The sequence below is a fragment of the Chionomys nivalis genome, chromosome X (genome assembly GCF_950005125.1).
Source record: "Chionomys nivalis chromosome X, mChiNiv1.1, whole genome shotgun sequence".
Classification (NCBI taxonomy): domain Eukaryota; kingdom Metazoa; phylum Chordata; class Mammalia; order Rodentia; family Cricetidae; genus Chionomys; species Chionomys nivalis.
In genome coordinates this window covers 22518349-22540640 of record NC_080112.1, presented here as the reverse complement: position 1 = coordinate 22540640, position 22292 = coordinate 22518349, and the positions used below count along the sequence as shown (strand labels likewise).

General features: G+C 42.9%; 1 pseudogene; it reads left to right on the top strand.

Moving 5' to 3' along the window:
- Positions 1 to 214: 214 nt before the first annotated feature.
- Positions 215 to 1109, top strand: LOC130867660 (40S ribosomal protein S2-like; annotated as a pseudogene).
- The last annotated feature ends 21183 nt before the right edge of the window (positions 1110 to 22292 follow it).

Genomic DNA, 22292 nt, shown 5'->3' with positions numbered 1-22292 from the left:
ACGACTGGACAACTTTCTGGAGTCGGTTCTCTCCTTCTGCTACGTGGGTCACAGGGATCAAATTCGGGGTTTAAGGTTTGGTGGCAAATACCCACCAATCCATCTCACCAATTCTAAAAAAATATTTTTTAAAAACCTGGAAGCTATTATGTCAAGACCACAGAGTCCCCTAAAAAACCAACTAGGAGCTTCTTTTTCTTCTGGAAAACACCAAATGGCGGATGAAGCCGGTGCAGCGAGAGGGCCCGGAGGACCGGGGCCCAGGATTAGGAGGTCGTGGTGGCTTCCAGGGAGGATTCGGCAGCGGTCTGAGGGGCCGCAGCCTTGGTGGAGGCAGTGGCCAAGGATGAGGCCTCGGGGCTCGCGGAGGTAAAGCTGAAGACAAGGAGAGGATTCCCGTTACCAAGCTGGGCCGCCTGGTTAAGGACATGAAAATCAAGTCCCTAGAGGAGATCTACCTGTTCTCCCTGCCCATTAAGGAGTCTGAGATTATTGACTTTTTCCTGGGAGCTTCCCTAAAGGATGAGGTTCTGAAGATCATGCCTGTGCAGAAGCAGACTAGGGCAGGCCAGCGGACCAGGTTCAAGGCTTTCGTCGCTTTTGGGGACTACAATGGTCACCTAGGTCTCGGTGTCATACATCTCGGTGTCAAGTGCTCCAAGGAGGTAGCCACTGCCATCCGAGGGGCCATCATCTTGGTCAAGCTTTCCATTGTCCCTGTGCGGAGAGGCTACTGGGGGAACAAGATTGGCAAGCCCCACACTGTTCCTTGCAAAGTGACAGGCAGCTGTGGTTCTGTGCTGGTGCGTCTCATCCCTGCCCCCAGAGGCACTGGCATAGCCTCCGCTCCTGTGCCCAAGAAGCTGCTGCTGATGGCTGGCATTGATGACTGCTACACATCAGCCAGGGGCTGCACTGCCACCCTGGGCAACTTTGCCAAGGCCACCTTTGATGCCATCTCTAAGACCTACAGCTACCTGACCCCCGACCTCTGGAAAGAGACTGTGTTCACCAAGTCTCCTCATCAGGAATTCACTGACCATCTTGGGAAAACCCACACCAGAGTCTCTGTTCAGAGGACCCAGGCTCCAGCTGTGGCCACCACATAAGGGTTTTTATACAAGGAAAATAAAAGTGAATTGTTTGTTAAAAAAAAAAAAATAACAACCAACTAGGAGACCAAGTGGTGTAAAAGCAAAGAGCCTTTATTCTTATTCAAGTTCAAACTCAGACTCTCTGTGTGTCCAACTATTGGAGTGATCAGGAGAGTCCAGCTCAGTTAGGGTGGGGTTTTCATAATAACAGAGGTTGGGGTAAGGGATTTCTAAGGTTCAGGACCTGTGGCTGGCTGACATTTGTCTAGGGGTGTCCTGGTGGAAAAACAATGGGTGTGTGCTGGCAGGTAATCCTATCTACAATGGTTGGAACGTTAGGAATTTCCTTTGGATGGTCTGTTCCAGGGTGGTACCTGGGTGGTCTCAGTTTGTGTCTTTCTCGGAACCAGATATTGCCTTCGGGTCAACTACTGAGACTCAGGCCTCGTTTGAGCTAGCTTGTCATGACTGGGTACAGAAGTCACGTAGTCTTTGTATTATTTAGCCTTCTAAAAGAGAAAGGATTTGCAAATACACACCCAAGTACCTATTTTACATTAACCATCAACTTCTGTTTGCATCTTCAGTTATTTATGATTACTGAGATTGCAACGTAAGACCAATCTTGATTGTTATTTTCATCCTGGAGATGTAAGCTTGTTAGTGGCTGACAGTGGCATCCTAGGAGCAGCTCAGTATTGGATGAGAGAGCTGAGGATAGCGGGCTTTTCCGTTCTAAAACATGAAGGTAATGTGTAGAAAGACACTCATGTTTCAACAGAGAAAATGGTTGGCTAAAAGAAGCAGGACTGACTCAAGATATAACACAGAAATTCCCACCAAGTCCTGAGTTCAGAATTTTAATTCAGGGGACTCCAAAAGCACCTAGGGTCAAGAAAATGTTCTCCCTCTGTAATAAGGACCCTCCCAGGATCCAGAAGACACACGTGGTTTCCCCAGACCAGAGTTGAGCTGGGGCTGTGGGGCTCTTACTACCATCTTTTCTTTGACATGATAGCTCTTTTTTTTTATATCCAGGAATCAGCAGTTCCTACCCATTGTGAGTTAGTTAACTCATTAATTAACTTGAAATTTGTAATTATTTTTGTTTCTCTTGTGTGGCTGTGTGCATGTGTGTGTGTTCATGCACATGCTATAGTGCTTGTTTGGAAGTTAGAGCACAATTTGCAGGAATCAGATCTCTCCTACCATGTGGGCTCCAAGGATTGAACTCCGGTGGTCAGGCTTGGCAGCCAGTGCCCTTACCTACTGAACGATCACGCTTTCTTTCCGTCTTTCGTTAGACAGACTGTGATCTTCTTATGGGGATCACCACCATACATAGTCCTTCCTTTTTATCCTTTATTCCCAATTCACTCTTGAGATCATCGACATAGAGACAAGATTCTTTCTTTTTTTTTTTTTGTGGATTTTTCGAGACAGGGTTTCTCCATAGCTTCTGGTTCCTGTCCTGGAAGTAGCTCTTGTAGACCAGGCTGGCCTCGAACTCACAGAGATCCGCCTGCCTCTGCCTCCCGAGTGCTGGGATTAAAGGCGTGTGCCACCACCACCCGGCTGACAAGATTCTTTTCTTTTATTTATTTCTTGGTTTTTTGAGACAGAGGTTCACTTTGGAGCCCTGTCCTAGAACTCACTCTGTAGACCAGGCTGGCCTCAAACTCAGAGATCTGCCTGCCTCTGCCTCCCGAGTGCTGGGATTAAAGGTTTGTGTTTGGGTGGAAGTTCCACACCAAGTCCCCTCCCTTGGGAGTTGCCTCAGTCCAGACTCCACCCCCAAGAAAGCTTTTCAGTGTGCACCACAAGCACAACCGGCCTGTTCTTTTTTTAAGCAAACACATTTTGATAGTTATTTTTAGACTAGAATTCAAATTTAAGGAATAGGAAAAATATGGACAAAGAGATACAAAGCACAATGATGCAATGTTTTGCTGAAGTTTTAAGAACAGTCAATCTAACAAATGTTGGAATATTGTATAGTCTTTAATATTATGTGTGCAAAGTGGCTAATGACATGAAGAATGACTTCAAATATAATACTAAAGCAAAACTCAGTTAAAACAGTCTATATTTGCTGAGTTCAGTTCTCTGACGTAAAAAGTCTATGGAAAATGAGTAGAAACTTGTCCAAGGTTTCGTAATAGACACCTCTGGGTCAGTGAGGCTATCTGTGATTTTAACTAGGGCATAATATCTTTCTTGTTTTTTTCCAGGTTTTAGAAAAAGATAAAATCAAAAGGAAATTCAATTGCAGGCAGTTGCCTCTGTGGGCCACTAGATGGGAATATAGATTGAAGAATGTAGAGATACTGTTCTTAATTAAAGAAAAAGTGGGGTAGAAATTTATGTAATTCAAATGAGAATTTATAGACATTGTTAGATATTTTTACACATTATAACTTTGCAAACTGTCCTTCTGTTCAAACATCTACAGTGTCTGCAATGCTTGAGACGCGAGGAGGAAGTGAAATACCATTTGTGAACGTTTACCATGTGGTCAATGTTAACTCAGGCAATACTTCTTAGATTCCTCTCCAAAATCTTCATTGACAATTTCTTGTGATGAAGTTGCCACAATACAATAGCAAAGCTTACTATATGCAAATTTTGCGATAAATTCAGATAGAAATTGTTAGGCATGAAATTGTAAGTAGTAAATTCTGCCGCGATTGAAAGCTAAAAACTCCATCACCAACTGGGTAATGGTGGTGCACCTTTAATCCCAGCACTTGGGAGGCAGAGGCAGGCAGAGTTTGAGGTCAGGCTGGTCTACAGAGTGAATTGCAGTACAGCCAGGGCTGTTGCACAGAGAAACCTTGTCTCAAAAAAACAAAAACAAAAACAAACAAACAAAAAAACAAAAAGAAAAGAGTTAAAAGAAAATTAAAAATCCCACAAACTTAATCTCAAAATCAGGGTTTAAAGGAAAAGCAAACTATTGCACGTAGTGAGTCCAGTTAGGCTGATAAACATGGATTCCTTTGTACTCTGTCAGTGTCCTGTGACGTGTGCACCTTGTGACTTCTGACTTCTGGGAACAATCTTCATGGTACTTTTTGGTATTATAATTACTACAGAAAAGATTAGCAAATAAAAGCTGTGAAGAAGTGTATACAGCAGCAGCATAATCTATGCTCTGAAACTCCTCGGAGCCAAGACTGCGAAGAGAGGCAGTAGCACTGAAGCAAAAAAACTGTTTAACAGGAATTCTCACAAGGAAGTTAGGCTTCAGTCATGCGTTAGCATTAGCCTTCATCTTTTGAATAAAGGGGGCAATCCTGTTGTGTCTACTTTAAACATATGGAAACGGACTCAGAAAGGTTAAAAACTTGCTCCAAACAACACACATAAAAACGTCCTGTGTGGCAGACTTGGCTGATAACCTCTCCATCTGTCTTTTAGCATGATGTTTCTTTAACACTTTTGCCTGTGGAGATCTCACTCAAGCCACGGGTTCACTTAGCCATTGGTCTGTGTGCTTATTGTCATACCTTTATTTCCTTGACTTCAGGCTTTCTTCTGGGCTTCAAATCTATGTGGGCCTTCTGTTTACTCAGTTGCCTAAAGCTGTGTACTCACATATGATTAGTGAGAAAGTAAGTCATTTGACTTCACCTCCAGTAATTAACAATAATAATGTGTATGTTATTCTGTAATGTATTGGTGTGTGTGTGTGTGTGTGTGTGTATGCTGTGGTGTAATTGGTGTGTGTGTATCTGTCTGTCTGTGTGTGTGTATTCCATGGTGTAATTGGTTCTTTCCTACTTTTATGTGACTTTAGGATATTCAACTCAGCCACATGGTGGTGGCACACAACTTTAATTCCAGCACTCGGGAGGCAGAAGCAGGTAGATCTCTGTGAGTTTGAGGACAGCCTGGTCTACAAGAGCTAGTCCCAGAACAGGCACCAAAGAAACCTTGTCACCAAAACAAAATGAAAAAAGAAATATCCAACTCAGGTTGCAAGGATTTCAAGCCAGTGTTTGATCTGAGTTTTCCTGAACTCCCTTCCAATAGTTTTGAAATCTGGCTCTTCTTTTTACCCCTAGATACTTGATCCTTTCATAAAGGATGAGGGGCACCAAGACTTCAACCCTATCTTCCTAGGGCTCCCATTTGTTTTATATTTCAAGCACAAGAAATCTCTGTTTTTCTAAAAGAGTCATAGAAGAGACATTTATTTCATGCCTCTGTTTTATTTTCTTTGTTCCAAGCACGTGTTCTTTCTTCTCATGACCCTAACAAGTGTTCCTTCCTGTCCGTGGGACGTGGTGATGACAGTGAACAAAACCTTTTTTTTTCTGAGTACCATCTCTCAGTGAAAAATATCTATGTGTGTGCGCGTGCGCACACAAACACACACAGACACACACACGAATATGCAATAATGATGCCTATTTCAGAGAGTGGCTGCAAGAAATAAACACATGAATATATGCTGGATCCTGTGCAACTGGGTCCTAGAAACCTGCCTGGGGCTACGAGGGAAGGAAGAAATGGCAGACAATGAAGAAGAAACAACAGATACAGAGAGAGAGAGAGAGAGAGAGAGAGAGAGAGAGAGAGAGAGAGAGAGAGAGAGAGAGAAGCTGGAATCAGCTGGATTCTGCTGGCTCTGATAAAACAGCCCCTACCAAACAAGCTGGTAAGTCATTACGCACAGCAGAATGAGGAGGGGTTACAACTCTCAGTGGGAGGTCTCCGTAGGAGAGCAGGCCCAGGCTGTAAACAACTGGAAGGAGGAAGCTGCTGTTTGATGCTTTCTGCACACAGTCAACACTGGTACTTGCACATGGACACGGAAAGGCTTTGCCATTTCCCTGATGGTAACCTGGGAGGGCTTTGTTATTTCCGTGGGTCCAAGCGAGGTACTAGGTCCTTGATATGCTAGTGTTCACATTAAAAACACATATTCAATACTAAGGGATTTCTGAATTCACCACATCTCCCTGGTTCTTACTTTTTAGATATTTAGGATCAATCTTCATGATTAGTCCAGGGCAGTTCACTACAATGTTCAACACCACACTGTAAAGATGCTAAGAAAGGCTAGAACAGCTGTTGTGCACAGCAAAAACAAAAGGAATGCTTTAACAAGTTAAAGGGAATGAAGCCTTGAAGCTCATCAAGGATCATTTTTACAATAATAGCAAGAGGAACAGTTTGATCATAGGCCTTTTATATTGCTAGGATGTGCTGACATAATTGGGCCACATCCACGCTATCATTATTGTGAATTCAAACACCCAGCTGATTCCCAAATATATCTGCTCTCAATTAGAAGGAGCTGTTGTCATACATATGTGTTGGTAATGATCCTTGTGATATATTAAATCCTGTCCACATTGCAAGGCTGCAGCCTACCCTGATGAATTGAATGGAGGCCAAGCGCTCAGAGGAGTACCCTCAAACTCGTGGCACCAGCCGAGGCCCACTCCTGCATTAGCTCAGGTGACAGGCCAAACCATTTCCTCACAACAGCATCTTGCCATTGCACATAGGTTTTATTTCCGTTTCTTGGGGACCAGTGGGACTCCTTGGCTGCCAGATCATCTTCTGAATGATTTAAAATTTTAGTGTACATAAAACTTAGTTTTGAAAATTAGGACGGTAGAGAATTCTACCCCCTCCTTTATTTTTTCTAATGATTGTTTGAGCCATAAGAGGATCTTTCTACATTAGCCTCTCCTTGTGGGTTGTAAGGAATGCGCATATTGGGAGCCATTTTCTGTTGGTCACAAAGGTTTTCAAAGGTGGAAGGGCTATAGGCTTGAGGCACTGAAGACAAATGCAGCAGGGCAGTGAGCGGTCATATGTTTTGCAGCCTCCTTTGTGTGAACAGAGGCATAAACAAAAGGAGACTACATATCTACAGAAACATTCACAGATTTGACTTTCCCAGATGAGGAGACATGAAGAACATCTACCTGCCAAAGCAACCAAAGAGCACTGGAGAGAGACAAAAATGGATGACTTTCAGTCAGGGTGGCTTAGTAGAATATCATCCATATAACAGATACTATAAGCCTTAGGGATTGTACTGTATATGGGCTTGATAGCTGCAGCAACAAATTCCTGATGCATAGTAGGGTTGCTTTTCAGACCTTAAGAAAAAATATTCCATTGGAAATGCTAGGCAAGAGACAGGTAAAAGGAACATTTTTACAATCCCAGGATGTGGTGGAATGGTGGAAAGCTACTCTTTAAGTCAACTATAATTTACATGAAAACAAGATGGACTAACAGTAAGTGACAACAGTCCTGGCTGCAGGGGCCCCATTGCCTGTGTGACTTTATTTGTACCTCTTAAATCCGGTAGCAGCCTACATTTACTCAGTTTCTTTTCTATGATGAAGGTTGGGAAGTTCTAAGGATAACTGGACTGTTCTATGTGTCCGGCTTGTAATTATATCTCCACCAAAGCAGTGGTAGCAGTTAAGTTTTTCCTTCAATCCACCCTGACCAATTTCTCTAATAGCCAAATGATCTGGGGCTAGAGACCTGCTTCAGTGTGTGTGTGTGCATGTGCGCGCGTGTGCGTGTGTGTATGATTTCAGGTCCCAAAGAGGATGTGTGGAGTCAGTGAGGGAGAGGAGAAGGAGGAGACAGACACGATCCGAGGGTGAATCTGGATGGATGCCAGCAGCCTTTAATTTAAAAAAAAAGACTATGCCTTTTATATTCTATAGTTGTACATAGGATTAAACGGGAGACAAGGGGCAAATGAGCTGAGGTGTGGCATGAGACCAGCTGTTGAGGACTCTAGTATTGACCTTGACAACAGGCAGTGGTTACTGGAAGGGCCACAAGTTCCTTTTGCTAGAGATAAGAAGGACTGCTTTCTCTTCTCAAGCATGAACTTTCCTCAAGATCCCAAGGGAATGGAAATCCTTATCCAAATGCCTGAGGATTTCTGGAAAGCAGACACAATACTACAGTTTATTAGTCTTACTATATGGGCTTGTTCTCCTTAGTACATGCTTTCAAAAGGGAAGGTCTCTTTTTTCATTTTACTGTACTGTAACATGAATTCTAATTGGTCTTAATATTTAAAACCCAGAGTCAGATATAGGGGTTAATGCTGAAAGATCAGAGAAGCAGAGCAGCCAATCACTGGAGAGTTCTTGCCTCTACCAATGCTCAGATCAAAGGGGTGATCCTGTCTCTTCGAATCCTCAGACTGAATGCTGGCCTACAAAACCTCAGATTGCATCTGAGTGCTTGTCTCCCACCTTATATTCCTCTCTCTGACCAGCCATATCACTCCTGTCTCCACCTCCCTAGTGCTGGGATTAAAGGCATGGGATCCTAAATGCTGGGGTCACCTTTGTGTGAGCTGTTTCTTTTAGACGCTTCAATCTCAAGGCCTAAAGCAGCCCCTAACTCACAGAGATCTGCCTGCCTCTGTCTCCCAAGTGCTGGATTAAAGGTGTGTGCCACCACTGCCTGGTCTCTATGACTAACTAGTAGTTTAGCTCTGCACTCTGATCTCCAGGCAAGCTTTATTTGTTAGATTATGAACAAAATATCATCACATTGCACCATTCTGATTTCTCTACATTTATTAACTGAACAATTGCTCTTGATGGCCTCAGGCTCTGGATATGAATTGTAGGCATTTCATCCTTGGGAATCATCCTTGGTGGGTCTAATAAATCTCTATCTAACTTTCCTGGGTTTGGTGTAATTAGGAGGGCATAATGGAATTCCCAGTTCCATGGTGGCGGGGATTTTCTCCCAAAGAATTATTTTGCTTAGAGAGGCTATCATTGTACATATATATATATATTTTTTTTTTGGTTTTTCGAGACAGGGTTTCTCTGTGTTTTTTTTTTTTTTTTTTTTTTTTTGGAGCCTGTCCTGGAACTAGTTCTATAGACCAGGCTGGTCTTGAACTCACAGAGATCCGCCTGCCTCTGCCTCCCGAGTGCATTGTACATATTTTTATCTTTTACCGAAGTCCACACAAAATTTTCCAAGAGGAAAGACATTAATATTGAGAATCATTAAAAATGAAAGTTAAAATATGCTGGAGAAGTGTTGAAGGAGCTGCGGGCTGCATTCCTGCCACCCAGCTCCCGGCCGCCTGGCTAGCTTATGCCCTGAAATAACAATACACAAACTGTATTCTTTTAAACACTGCCTGGCCCATTTCTATTAATATGTGTAGCACCTTGAGGTGCGCTTACCAGGAAGATTCTAGCCTACATCCATCCTGGGTCAGAGCTTCATCACGTCTGCCCTGGGGAAGAGCGGCATCGCGTCTGAACTCACTTCCTCTTTCTCCCAGCATTCTATTCTGTCTACTCCACCCACCTAAGAGATGGACTATCAAATGGGCCAAGGCAGTTTGTTTATTGACAAATGACCTTCCTTCATCAGAGAAGTATGGTCTGCAATGTCAAAATGGTAGAACTTCGTCAAGCAGCAATGGTCACCATGCCAGTCTGGGAGGGAAATTTCCATGGGGAGTGTGTCTTGTAACATTGACCAGGGATGTTCCCTAAAACTGTCAGCCATGGAATACACTAATTCCAGCCTTTTATACTTGGAGTATTTATTTATTTTGGTTTTTCGAGACAGGGTTTCTCTGTGGTTTTGGAGCCTGTCCTGGAACTAGCTCTGTAGACCAGGCTGGTCTCGAACTCACAGAGATCTGCCTGCCTCTGCCTCCCGAGTGCTGGGATTAAAGGCGTGCACCACCATCGCCCAGCCTACTTGGAGTATTTATGAGAGTGGTTGTACCTCCCTGAATTTACCCAACCCCCACAAAGGGTTAAATCCATGGTGTAGCATCTGATGAAGGACAGTATGGTTTGGGTTAAACAAAGGAACCCACATTTTGGCTCAAGATGTATCAGCCCATAAATTCACAGGCATATTGAGCAGGGCATATGGCCTCAAGACACCTTAATGACCTTTGGCATCTCAGCAAATCATGGCAAAACTTAGTAATGGTAACCATGCCTTCCCACTCCCTGTAAGTCAGTAGCAGCTGGCTGAAATGCCCATGCTGAGATCCAGTGTAATCCTGCAATTACAGATGCATCATCCCTGGTGTCAAGAAGCCCAAGAAAAGCTGTACCATATAAGGGCAGTTTTATTTCTGGGCAATTATTCATTATTATTTGTATCCAGTAAGCATGATTCGAGGACTGACTGGGGCAACTTGGGGAAGAAGATACAACATACAACTCATAAATGTCAGATACACATACAGAAAATCTGAGATTGGTCACTCTGATGGAGGGCACTATTACACAACTGAGAAGCACAAGGTATTTATTGTGTGTAGCAGAAGGAGGAGGGGTTAGCTTCTCTGCGAGGAGGTCTTTGTAGGGGAACAGCCTCAGGTTGCAAACATCTTGGAGAAGCATGCTGCCATTGATGATTTCTGTACACACTGTCAATATTCCTACTCTAAAGAAAAAGACTGCCATTTCTCTGAGCATGACCCGGGGAGGGCTTTATCATCTCCATGGCTCTAAGGCTTTGGGTCCTGGATAAGACTGTGTTCACGGCAATGATACACATTTGCTCAGGATTTCAGTCACCCCTTACACAATTTCTCAGAGATTCCTCTGCTTCCCACAAATATATATATGGACATCAAAGACCACCAAATATCATATATATATCACATATATATATATGTGTGTGTGTGTGTGTGTATATGTATATATATGGACATCACAGACCACAAAATATTACATCATCATCATTATTATATGATTGAGTACACATTCAGGAAAGATACATTTTGATATTTTCTCAAATAAACTTGTATATAACCCAAATTTTATTATTTATTAATGTATATAATTCCTATTTTATGGGAAACCTGGTGAAAGGATGAAATATGATAGTTAATAGAACGTAAAAAAAGGAGTCAAGTAGTGGTACACTCCTGTAATCCCAGCACTCGGGAGGCAGAGGCAGGCAGCTCTTTGTGAGTTCGAGGCCAGCCTGGACGACACATTGTGGAAATGTTCAGTCACCCAGGCTCTTGCATATTTTTTTTTTTTTTTTTTTTTTTTTTTTTTTTTTTTTTAATTTTTTATTCTTTTTTAATTAAAATTTCCACCTGCTCCCCGTTTCCCATTTCCCTCCCCTCCTCCCAAATATTGCCCCCTCCCCCCACTCCCCTCCCCCTATCCCCACTCCTCTTCTCCTCCCCCCACACCATTCCCCCTCCCTCTCGATACTGAAGAGCAGTCCAAATTCTCTGCCCTGCGGGAAGACGAAGGTCTTCTATCTACGTCCAGGAAGGTGAGCTTCTAAACAGGCTAAGCTCCCACAAAGCCAGTTCATGTATTAGGATTGAAACCTAGTGCCATTGTCCTTGGCTTCTCATCAGTCTTCGTTGACCGCCATGCTCAGAGAGTCCGGAATCAACCCATGCTTATTCAGTCCCAGACCAGCTGGCCTTGGTGGGCTCCTAATAAATCAGTTCCACTGTCACAGTGGGTGGGTGCATCCCTCGTGGTCCTGATTTTTTGCTCTTGTTCTCCCTCCTTCTGCTCCTCATTTGGACCTTAAGAGCTCAGACCGTTGCTCCAAATTGAGACTCTGTCTCTACCTTGATCCATCGCCAGATGAAGGTTCTAAGGTGATATGCAAGATATTCATCAGTATAGGATAGGGTCATTTCAGGTTCCCTCTCCTTAGTTGCCCAAGGTACCAGCTGGGGACATATTCCTGGACACCTGCGAACCCCTCTAGAGTCAAGTCTCTTGCCAACCCTAAGATGGCTCCCTTAGATAGGATATATACTTCGCTGCTCCCGTATCCATCCTTCCTATATCCCAACCATCCCAATCCCCCGAGCTCCTCCCATCCTCCCCTTCTCATATTTCTCATCCCATTTCCCCTTTGCCCCATGCCACCTCACCCGCAAGTTCCCAGTTTTTGCCCTGCAATCTTGTCTACTTCCCCCTCTCCATGCGGATGACTATATGATTTTCTTTGGGTTCACTTTCTTATTTAACTTCTATAGGATCACACATTATATGCTTAATGTCTTTTACTTATGGCTAGAAACCGATTATGAGTGAGTACATCCCATGTTCCTCTTTTTGGGTCTGGGATACCTCACTCAGGATAGTGTTTTCTATTTCCATCCATTTGCACGCAAACTTCGAGAAGTCATTGTTTTTTACTGCTGAGTAGTACTCTAATATGTATATATTCCACACTTTCTTCATCCATTCCTCCATTGAAGGGCATCTAGGTTGTTTCCAGGTTTTGGCTATTACAAACAATGCTGCTATGAACATAGTTGAACAGATACTTTTGTCATTTGATGTGGCATCTCTTGGGTATATTCCCAATAGTGGTATTACTGGATCTTGGGGTAGGTTGATCCCAAATTTCCTGAGAAATCGCCACACTGATTTCCAAAGTGGTTGCACAAGTTTGCATTCCCACCAGCAATGAATGAGTGTGCCTCTTTCTCCACAACCTCTCCAGCAAAGGCTATCATTGGTGTTTTTGATTTTAGCCATTCTGACAGGTGTAAGATGGTATCTCAAAGTTGTTTTAATTTGCATTTCCCTTATCGCTAAGGAGGTTGAGCATGACCTTAGGTGTCTTTTGGCCATTTGAATTTCTTCTGTTGAGAATTCTCTGTTCAGATCAGTGCCCCATTTTTTTATTGGGTTCATTAGCATTTTAAAGTTTAGTTTCTTGAGTTCTTTATATATTTTGGTGATCAGACCTTTGTCTGTTGCAGGGTTGGTGAAGATCTTCTCCCAGTCAGTGGGTTGCCTTTTTGTCTTAGTGACAGTGTCCTTTGCTTTACAGAAGCTACTCAGTTTCAGGAGGTCCCATTTATTCAATGTTGCCCTTAATGTCTGTGCTGCTGGGGATAAACGTAGGAAGTGATCTCCTGTACCCATATGTTGTAGAGTACTTCCAACTTTTTCTTCTATCAGGTTCAGTGTGTTCAGACTAATATTGAGGTCTTTAATCCATTTGGACTTGAGTTTTGTGCATGGTGATAGATATGGATCTATTTTCATTCTTCTACACGTTGACAACCAGTTCTGCCAGCACCATTTGTTGAAGATGCTCTCTTTTTTCCATTGAATACTTTTAGCTCCTTTATCAAAAATTAGGTGTTCATAAGTTTGTGGGTTAAAATCAGGGTCTTCTACTCGGTTCCATTGATCGACTTCTCTGTTTTTATGCCAATACCAAGCTGTTTTCAATACTGAGGCTCTGTAATAGAGTTTGAGGTCAGGGATGGTAATGCCTCCAGACGATCCTTTATTATATAAGATTGTTTTGGCTATCCTGGGTTTTTTGTTTCTCCATATAAAGTTGATTATTGTCCTCTCAAGATCTGTGAAGAATTTTGATGGGATTTTAATGGGGATTGCATTGAATCTATAAATTGCCCTTGGTAGAATTGCCATTTTTACTATGTTGATCCTCCCTATCCAAGAGCAAGGGAGATCCTTCCATTTTCTGGTATCCTCCTCAATTTCTTTCTTCATTGACTTAAAGTTCTTGTCAAATAGATCCTTTACTTCCTTGGTTAGGGTTACCCCAAGATATTTTATGCTATTTGTGGCTATCGTGAAGGGTGATGCTTCTCTGATTTCCATCTCTGCTTCCTTATCCTTTGTGTATAGGAGGGCAACTGATTTTTTGGAATTGATCTTGTATCCTGCAACGCTACTAAAGGTGTTTATCAGCTGAAGGAGTTCTTTGCTGGAGTTTTTGGGGTCGCTTATGTACACTATCATATCGTCTGCAAATAATGAAAGTTTAACTTCTTCCTTTCCGATTTGAATCCCTTTGATCCCCTTATGTTGTCTTATTGCTATTGCTAGAATTTCAAGCACTATATTAAAGAGGTATGGAGAGAGTGGACAACCTTGTCGTGTTCCTGATTTTAGTGGAATAGCTTTGAGTTTCTCTCCATTTAATTTGATGTTAGCTGACGGCTTGCTATAAATAGCTTTTATTATATTTAGGAACGACCCTTGTATTCCTAATCTCTCTAAGACCTTTATCATAAAGGGATGTTGAATTTTGTCAAATGCTTTTTCCGCATCTAATGAAATGATCATATGGTTTTTTTCTTTCAGATTATTTATATGATGGATTACATTGATAGATTTTCGTATGTTGAACCAGCCCTGCATCTCTGGGATGAAGCCTACTTGATCATAATGGATAATTTTTCTAATGTGTTCTTGGATTCGGTTTGCCAGTATTTTATTGAGTATTTTTGCGTCGATGTTCATGAGTGAGATTGGCCTGTAGTTCTCTTTCTTGGTTGTGTCTTTGTGTGGTTTTGGTATCAGAGTAACTTCAGCTTCATAAAAGGAATTTGGCAATGACTTCTCTGTTTCAATATTGTGAAATACATTAAGGAGTATAGGTATTAGGTCTTCTTGGAAGTTCTGGTAGAATTCTGCATTAAAGCCGTCTGGACCTGGGCTTTTTTTGGTGGGAAGGTTTTTTATAACAACTTCTAATTCTTCGCGACTAACGGGTCTATTTAGATTGTTCACCTGGTCCTGGTTTAACTTTGGTATATGGTACTTATCTAAAAAAGTGTCCATTTCTTTTACATTTTCCAATTTTGTGGCATACAGGTTTTTGTAGTAAGATCTAATGATTCTCTGAATTTCGTCTGTGTCTGTGGTTATGTCTCCCTTTTCGTTTCTGATTTTGTTAATTTGCGTATTCTCTCTCCGCCGTTTGATTAGTTTGGATAGGGGTTTATCAATCTTATTGATTTTCTCCAAGAACCAGCTTTTTGTTTCATTGATTCTTTGGATTGTTTTCTGTGTTTCTATTTTGTTGATTTCAGCCCTCAATTTGATTATTTCCAGTCTTCTACTTCTCCTAGGTGAGTCTGCTTCTTTTCTTTCTAAAGCTTTAAGGTGGGCTATTAGGTCTCCAATGTGTGCTTTCTCCGTTTTCTTTATGTGGGCACTTAATGCTATGAACTTTCCTCTTAGCACTGCTTTCATAGTGTCCCATAGGTTTGAGTATGATGAGTCTTCGTTTTCATTGAATTCAAGAAAGACTTTAATTTCTTTCTTTATTTCTTCCTTGATCCAGGTGTGGTTCAGTAGTTGACTGTCCAATTTCCATGAGTTCATAGGCTTTCTGGGGATAGCATTGTTGTTGAATTCTAACTTTAATCCATGGTGATCTGATAAGACACAGGTGGTTACCGATATTTTTTTGTAACTGTGTAAGTTTGCTTTGTTACCGAGTATGTGGTCTATTTTCGAGAAGGTTCCATGAGCTGCAGAGAAGAAGGTATATTCTTTCTTATTTGAGTGGAATGTTCTATAGATGTCTGTTAAGTCCATTTGATTCATTACCTCCCTTAATCCTCTTATTTCTCTGTTAGGTTTCTGTCTGATTGACCTGTCCATTGGTGAGAGAGGAGTGTTGAAATCTCCTACTATTAGTGTGTGTGGTTTGATGACTGCCTTGAGTTTTAGTAACGTTTCTTTTACATAAGTGGGTGCTTTTATATTAGGGGCATAGATATTCAGGATTGAGACTTCATCCTGGTGAATTGTTCCTGTTATGAGTAAAAAATGTCCATCTCCATCTCTTTTGATTGATTTTAGTTTGAAGTCAACTTTCTTAGAAATTAGTATGGCCACACCTGCTTGTTTCTTAGGTCCGTTTGCTTGATAAACCTTTTCCCAGCCCTTTACTCTGAGTAGATGTCTGTCTTTGTGGTTGAGGTGTGTTTCTTGTAAGCAGCAGAATGTTGGATCCTGTTTTCGTATCCAATCTCTTAGCCTGTGCCTCTTTATAGGTGAGTTGAGTCCATTGATATTAAGTGATATTAATGACCAGTGGTTGTTAACTCCAGTCATTTTTCCTTTCTTTCCTTCTTTCCTTTGGTAGTAGAGTTTGTGTGTTTCCCTTCTTCAAGTTGTGCTGGTGAAGGGTCATTAGATGTCTGAGTTATTGTGGGCATTGTTGGACTCCTTGGTTTGTGATTTTCCTTCAATTACTTTCTGAAGGGCTGGATTTGTGGCTACGTATTGTTTAAATTTGTTTTTATCCTGGAAAATTTTGTTTTCTCCATTTATAGTGAACGAAAGCTTGGCTGGGTATAGAAGTCTGGGCTTGCATCCATGGTCTCGTAGTTTCTGCAGTATATCTATCCAGGACCTTCTGGCTTTCATGGTTTCCATAGAGAAATCAGGTGTAAGTCTGATAGGTTTACCTTTATAGGTAACTTGACCTTTTTCCTTTGCAGCTCTTAATATTCTTTCTTTATTCTGTATGTTTTGTGTTTTGATTATTATATGACGAGGAGATGTTTTTTTTTGATCCAGTCGATTTGGTGTTCTGTATGCTTCTTGGACCTTCAAAGGAATATCTTTCTTAAGGTTGGGAAAGTTTTCTTCTATAATTTTATTAAATATATTTTCTGGACCATTGAGCTGTAGATCTTCTCCTTCTTCTATCCCTATTATTCTTAGGTTTGGTCTTTTTATTGTGTCCCAGATTTCCTGAATGTTTTGTGATGAGAATTTGTTGGTTATGCTGTTTTCTTTGATGAGAGTGTTTATTTTCTCTATGGTATCTTCAGTGTCTGAGATTCTTTCTTCTATCTCTTGTAATCTGTTGGTGGTACTTGTCTCTGTAGTTCCTGTTCGTTTATTCAAATTTTCCATCTCCATCCTTCCCTCGGTTTGTGTTTTCTTTATTACTTCCACTTCATTCTTCAAGTCTTGAACCGTTTCCCTTACCTGTTTGATTACTTTTTCTTGTTTCTCTTGGTTTTCTTGGGTATCTTTGAGAGATTTATTCATTTCCTCTACCTTTTTGTTTGTAATCTCTAATTGGTTGTGGCAGTTTTTCACCTCCTGTTTAAGGTCCTCTATTATTTTCATAAAATTCACTTTTGAGTCGAATTCTTCTAATTCTTCTGTATTAGGGTTTAGACTTCTCATTTCGGGATTCCTGGATCCTGGTGATGTCACGTTGCCTTTCAAGTTGTTGGGGGAATTCTTGCATTGGCGCCTGCCCATCTTTTCCTTCAAATGGAGCCAGGAGAGGCCTGATGTCTTGGACCAGTCTTTGCTGTGACTAACTCTCTAGGTGTATCTCCTCAGTGTAGGGGCAGGAACCGTTCCCTTCCAGGTGAACTCCTCAACACCAAAACATGGATGCGTGGTATTCCAATGACCCGCGTAAAGAAGGCCGAATGCAAGGGGTCGGGCGGGGTCAAGTAGAACACAGGCGACACTGCAGTACAAGCTGGAGGTGCCTGCGCTCCCTTTCGGGGGTTGCTGAGGCCTGCCCGCTAGGCAGGCACTCACTGCTCTGGTTGGGTATCCTTAGTGTAGGGGCGTTTGTGCTCTCTACCGGGACCGTCCGCCCCAGGATAGTACACACTCACCCGTCCCGATGAAACTTCTGGCACCTACACAGGAACTCCTGGATGCCCCAATGAGCCAGGGACTAAGGGAAGTAGGGCGCAGGCAGAGCAGGTCCAGGAGATCACAGCAGAGACTGCAGCCCCAGCAGCAGGGGCCCGCTTTCCCTGGCGGGGACCTTGAGGCCTGCCCTCTAGTCAGGCACTCACTGGTCTGGGCTGGTAGCCTTAGTGAAAGGGCAGGAAACTGTTCCACAGCTAAGGACCTTGCAGACAAGGCAGGCTTGGGGGTGGGGGTGGGGGCGGGTGTGTAGGAGAGAAAGCCTTGCAGCAGGAGCTGGGGGAGGGGCGTTTGTGCTCTCTACCGGGACCGTCTGCCCCAGGATAGCACACACTCACCCGTCCCGATGAAACTTCTCGGCACCTACACAGGAACTCCTGGATGCCCCAATGAGCCAGGGACAAAGGGAAGTAGGGCGCAGGCAGAGCAGGTCCAGGAGATCACAGCAGAGACTGCAGCCCCAGCAGCGGGGGCCCGCTTTCCCTGGCGGGGACCTTGAGGCCTGCCCTCTAGTCAGGCCCTCACTACTCTGGGTTGGTAGCCTCAGTGAAAGGGCAGGAAACTGTTCCACAGTAAAGGACCTTGCAGACAAGGCAGGCTTGGGGGTGGGGGTGGGGGGCGGGTGTGTAGGAAAGAAAGCCTTGCAGCAGGAGCTGGGGGGGGGGGGCGTTTGTGCTCTCTACCGGGACAGTGCGCCCCAGGATAGCACACACTCACCCATCCAGATGGGACTTCTCAGCACCTATGCAGGGATTCCTGGTGGCCCCAATGAGCCAGGGACCAAGGGAAATAGGGGGCAGGGAGAGCAGGTCCAGGAGATCACAAGCAGAGACTGCAACCCCAGCAGCAGGGGCCTGCTTCCCCTGGCGGGGACCTTGAGGCCTGCCCTCTAGTCAGGCACTCACTGGTCTGGGCTGGTAGCCTTAGTGAAAGGGCAGGAAACTGTTCCACAGCTAAGGACCTTGCAGACAAGGCAGGCTTGGGGGTGGGGGTGGGGGCGGGTGTGTAGGAGAGAAAGCTTTGCAGCAGGAGCTGGGGGAGGGGCGTTTGTGCTCTCTACCGGGACAGTGCGCCCCAGGATAGCACACACTCACCCGTCCCGATGAAACTTCTCGGCACCTACACAGGAACTCCTGGATGCCCCAATGAGCCAGGGACAAAGGGAAGTAGGGCGCAGGCAGAGCAGGTCCAGGAGATCACAGCAGAGACTGCAGCCCCAGCAGCAGGGGCCCCGCTTTCCAGGCTCTTGCATATTTAATACTTATTATGGTAGACTAGTCATAGATGCCAGTTTGTGTCAAGGGAGTTTGGAATAACATACGATGGGGATTGGAATAGAACTCTGAAACATGTTAAATCTGAAAATACCAGTCCATCTACTGTAGTTCAGCTCCTTTACCTTTAGACGCCACTAGAGAAAGGACTTGAGGAAGGACTTCCCACAACATGTGGGAAGTTTTTTCTTAGCATTCAACATCAATGACCAAAATAATCAGACATCTTCCATGTTAGAGGAGCATGCATTTAATTGATAAGGCCTATTAATTCTGTACTTTTGACCATCTCTCTCTCTCTTTCTCAGACATCAGGACATGACTTCCAAATTTCCATGCTGGCCTGTTTAGTAAAGTTTTTCAAGGGGCTGAAGCTTGGGGAATTTTGTTTCTTTATTCACAGACAGTAGCAACAGCAAGGCCCATTTGACAATGTGAAATGAGCCTCGAATACAGATAAGCTTGGTCTCTCAGAACTGCTAAGTCTATCCATCTGCTCTGAGGAAAATGAAGTGAGATATACTGTACACAAGGAACCGAATGCTCGGAGTCCTGAAAACAATACAATATGTTTGCATTTCAGATTCAATCATATTATCAGAAATCTCTCTTAGCAGATCTTTACTGAGCACAATAGGGAACATTATAGACAATAGAACCCTCAGTCTTTAAAGCTGTAAATAACTCAAGAAATTTGTCTTTCTGGGGTTGGAGAGATGACTCAGTAGTTTAAGGCACTTTGGGCTTTTCCAGAAGACCTGAGTTCAGTTCTCACCACCCACATCAAGCAGCTCACAACCAACTGTAATTCTAGGTTCAGGGGATCTGATGCTTCTGGCCTGTGCAGGCCCCTATACTCACATCAACATAAACACAGAGAGGCACACATCACATGCATACTCATAGATAAAAATAAAATATTTTCCCCAAATCAGCTGTCTTTCTAGAATACAATACTTATGTCAGAATTCTCATTTATGTATTTAAAAGATTCTTTTTTTTTTTCCAATGGAGTAAATAGATTTATTTTTTTGCTCAGAGCTGGGAAAACACTTCCCGGCACCCATCCCATATAAGCATATACCTTAGTTTATACCACAGTACAGCAATGTCAGCAGCCCAACCAGAAAGTGAAAAAAAAAAGACCAAGCAGCATTTTTTATGGTGAAAAAGTGTATATTTAGAATTAGCCGGCTGGGCTCAGTTTAGATGATTCCAATTTTGTTGGCAACATCCAGAGCATCATAATCAGGAGCCAACCGAACATATGCCTTCTTCTCTCCGTCGGGCCTTATGAGGGTGTTGACTTTGGCCACATCGATGTCATAGAGTTTCTTCACAGCCTGTTTGATCTGGTGCTTGTTAGCCTTGACATCCACAATGAACACAAGCGTGTTGTTGTCTTCTATCTTCTTCATGGCTGACTCGGTGGTCAGGGGGAATTTGATGATGGCATAGTGGTCAAGCTTGTTCCTCCTGGGCGCGCTCTTCCGGGGGTATTTAGGCTGCCTTCGTAGCCGCAGGGTCTTGGGCCGCCGAAAGGTGGGCGATGTGCGGATCTTCTTCTTTTTGTGGCTGTGGACGCCTTTCAGCACTGCCTTCTTGGCTTTCAAGGCCTTCGCTTTAGCTTCGGCTTTGGGAGGGGCAGGAGCTTCCTTCTTCGCTTTCGGCGCCATCTTGACGAAAAGGGTCATTTAAAAGATTCTTATATGCCATTATGGAATTCATATAATAATATATCTGATCAATGACTCATTTTGTAAAAATAAACACATGTGACAATGTTTCTATGCTTGTGGATTTGTTACTACAAGGGTCCCATATAGAGTCGATATATGATGCTGTTTCTACCAAAACTAGATTTCATATGTCTGGGTATCAAGAAATGGAAATATGAATGTACCCACAGTCACCCAATGCAAAGTTTTTGTCTCCTGTTCAGGCATCTCTGATTTTTTGTTTTGTTTTTGCCCAAATTGTAGAGGAAAGAATGCCTTCAACATCTCTCTCTCTCTCTCTCTCTCTCTCTCTCTCTCTCTCTCTCTCTCTCTCTCACACACACACACACACACACACATATACACACAGGGTGGGAAGACAGTACCTTTTACAGCTTTTATATCAGAATATATCAGAATATTTATATCAGAATAATGCTGACCTAGTAGAGTGTGTTAGAATTAGTTCTTCTTCATCAATGTTTTAGGTAGTTGGTACAGATTGTTTTAGACATCAGATCCAGAGGTTATTTTAGTGCTACTCATCATTTTAATATCCACATTTGACCAAATGTTTTATTCTATAATAATATTTATAATATTATCTATACTAATACATAATATTTATAGATATTTAAGCTCAAGATGACACCTGGCTGTTGCCTCTGAGTCAAATAACACAACAAAATGGGTTTTCTCTCTACTGATGACCCACCCAGCAGAGGAGTCACTGTCTTATCAAAGACCCCGACTGAGTTTGAGTGTGGTCAGCTGGGAGCGAGCGTACCTTGAGGGCTGGCCAACCAGGCATAACTGCTGGAAGCAGTTGTCTCCCTCCACTCTACCAGGGAGCTATACTGCCCATTTGTTCCTCCCCCTTTTGGGCATCCTTTTATTTTCCTTGTGGATTCCCAAGCCTCTCTCTCATATATGTTTCTCTGGCCATAGGTTTGGACCCAGTATACAAGGCCATTTTAGGATCTGCAGAGAAACACTTGGGCTATCGTGTTGGCAGCAACACTCGGAGATCTCAGATCACAGGAACTGGAGTCAATATTCAAGGTGATTTCAAGGCCTATAGCTAGGACTGAGATTTATGTGCCTGTCACCTAAGGCATAAATAAGCATAGCTTCTACCAGGTGGCTTGGCAGATAGTTCTCATAAAAGAACTCAGGCCCAATGGGGAGAGCTAAGTCCACGGTTAATGAGCCTGTCATCTGGGCTAGGTCTCTCCTCGCAAAAGACCTCTGCTATGCCATAGTACCACAAAGACATCACAAATACCTACCTCAATTCCAAAACTCTCGAAAAGGCCACGCATATCTGTGAATTGATTGTTGCCCTGGGGGAATATAAGCAGGGACTTCCTATTCTGCCGTCACACCGCATCATCCCTCCATGTAGCTTGAATTATGTGTATTTGTGAGTAGAGCAAAGCTGAAAATTTCTTCATAACATAACCAGCTGGGCCTACAATTTGGCAAATTGCTTATAAATATCCTCTATTGACTCTCCTGAGTTTTGGTTGATTTATTGCTTTTTCATCCTTCCATTATTTACAAGGAATTTTAATGGAAATTTCATTAAATGTACAAATAATTTGCGAGATAATTAATATTGTTGTTATATTATCTTGTCTCAGTCATGAATATGATATATTTTTCCACATTCAGATCTTCTTTATTAAAAATAACTTCATTAAAATAAAACTTATCAAAACATTCACCCATTTAAAATACCAAGTGTAGCCGGGC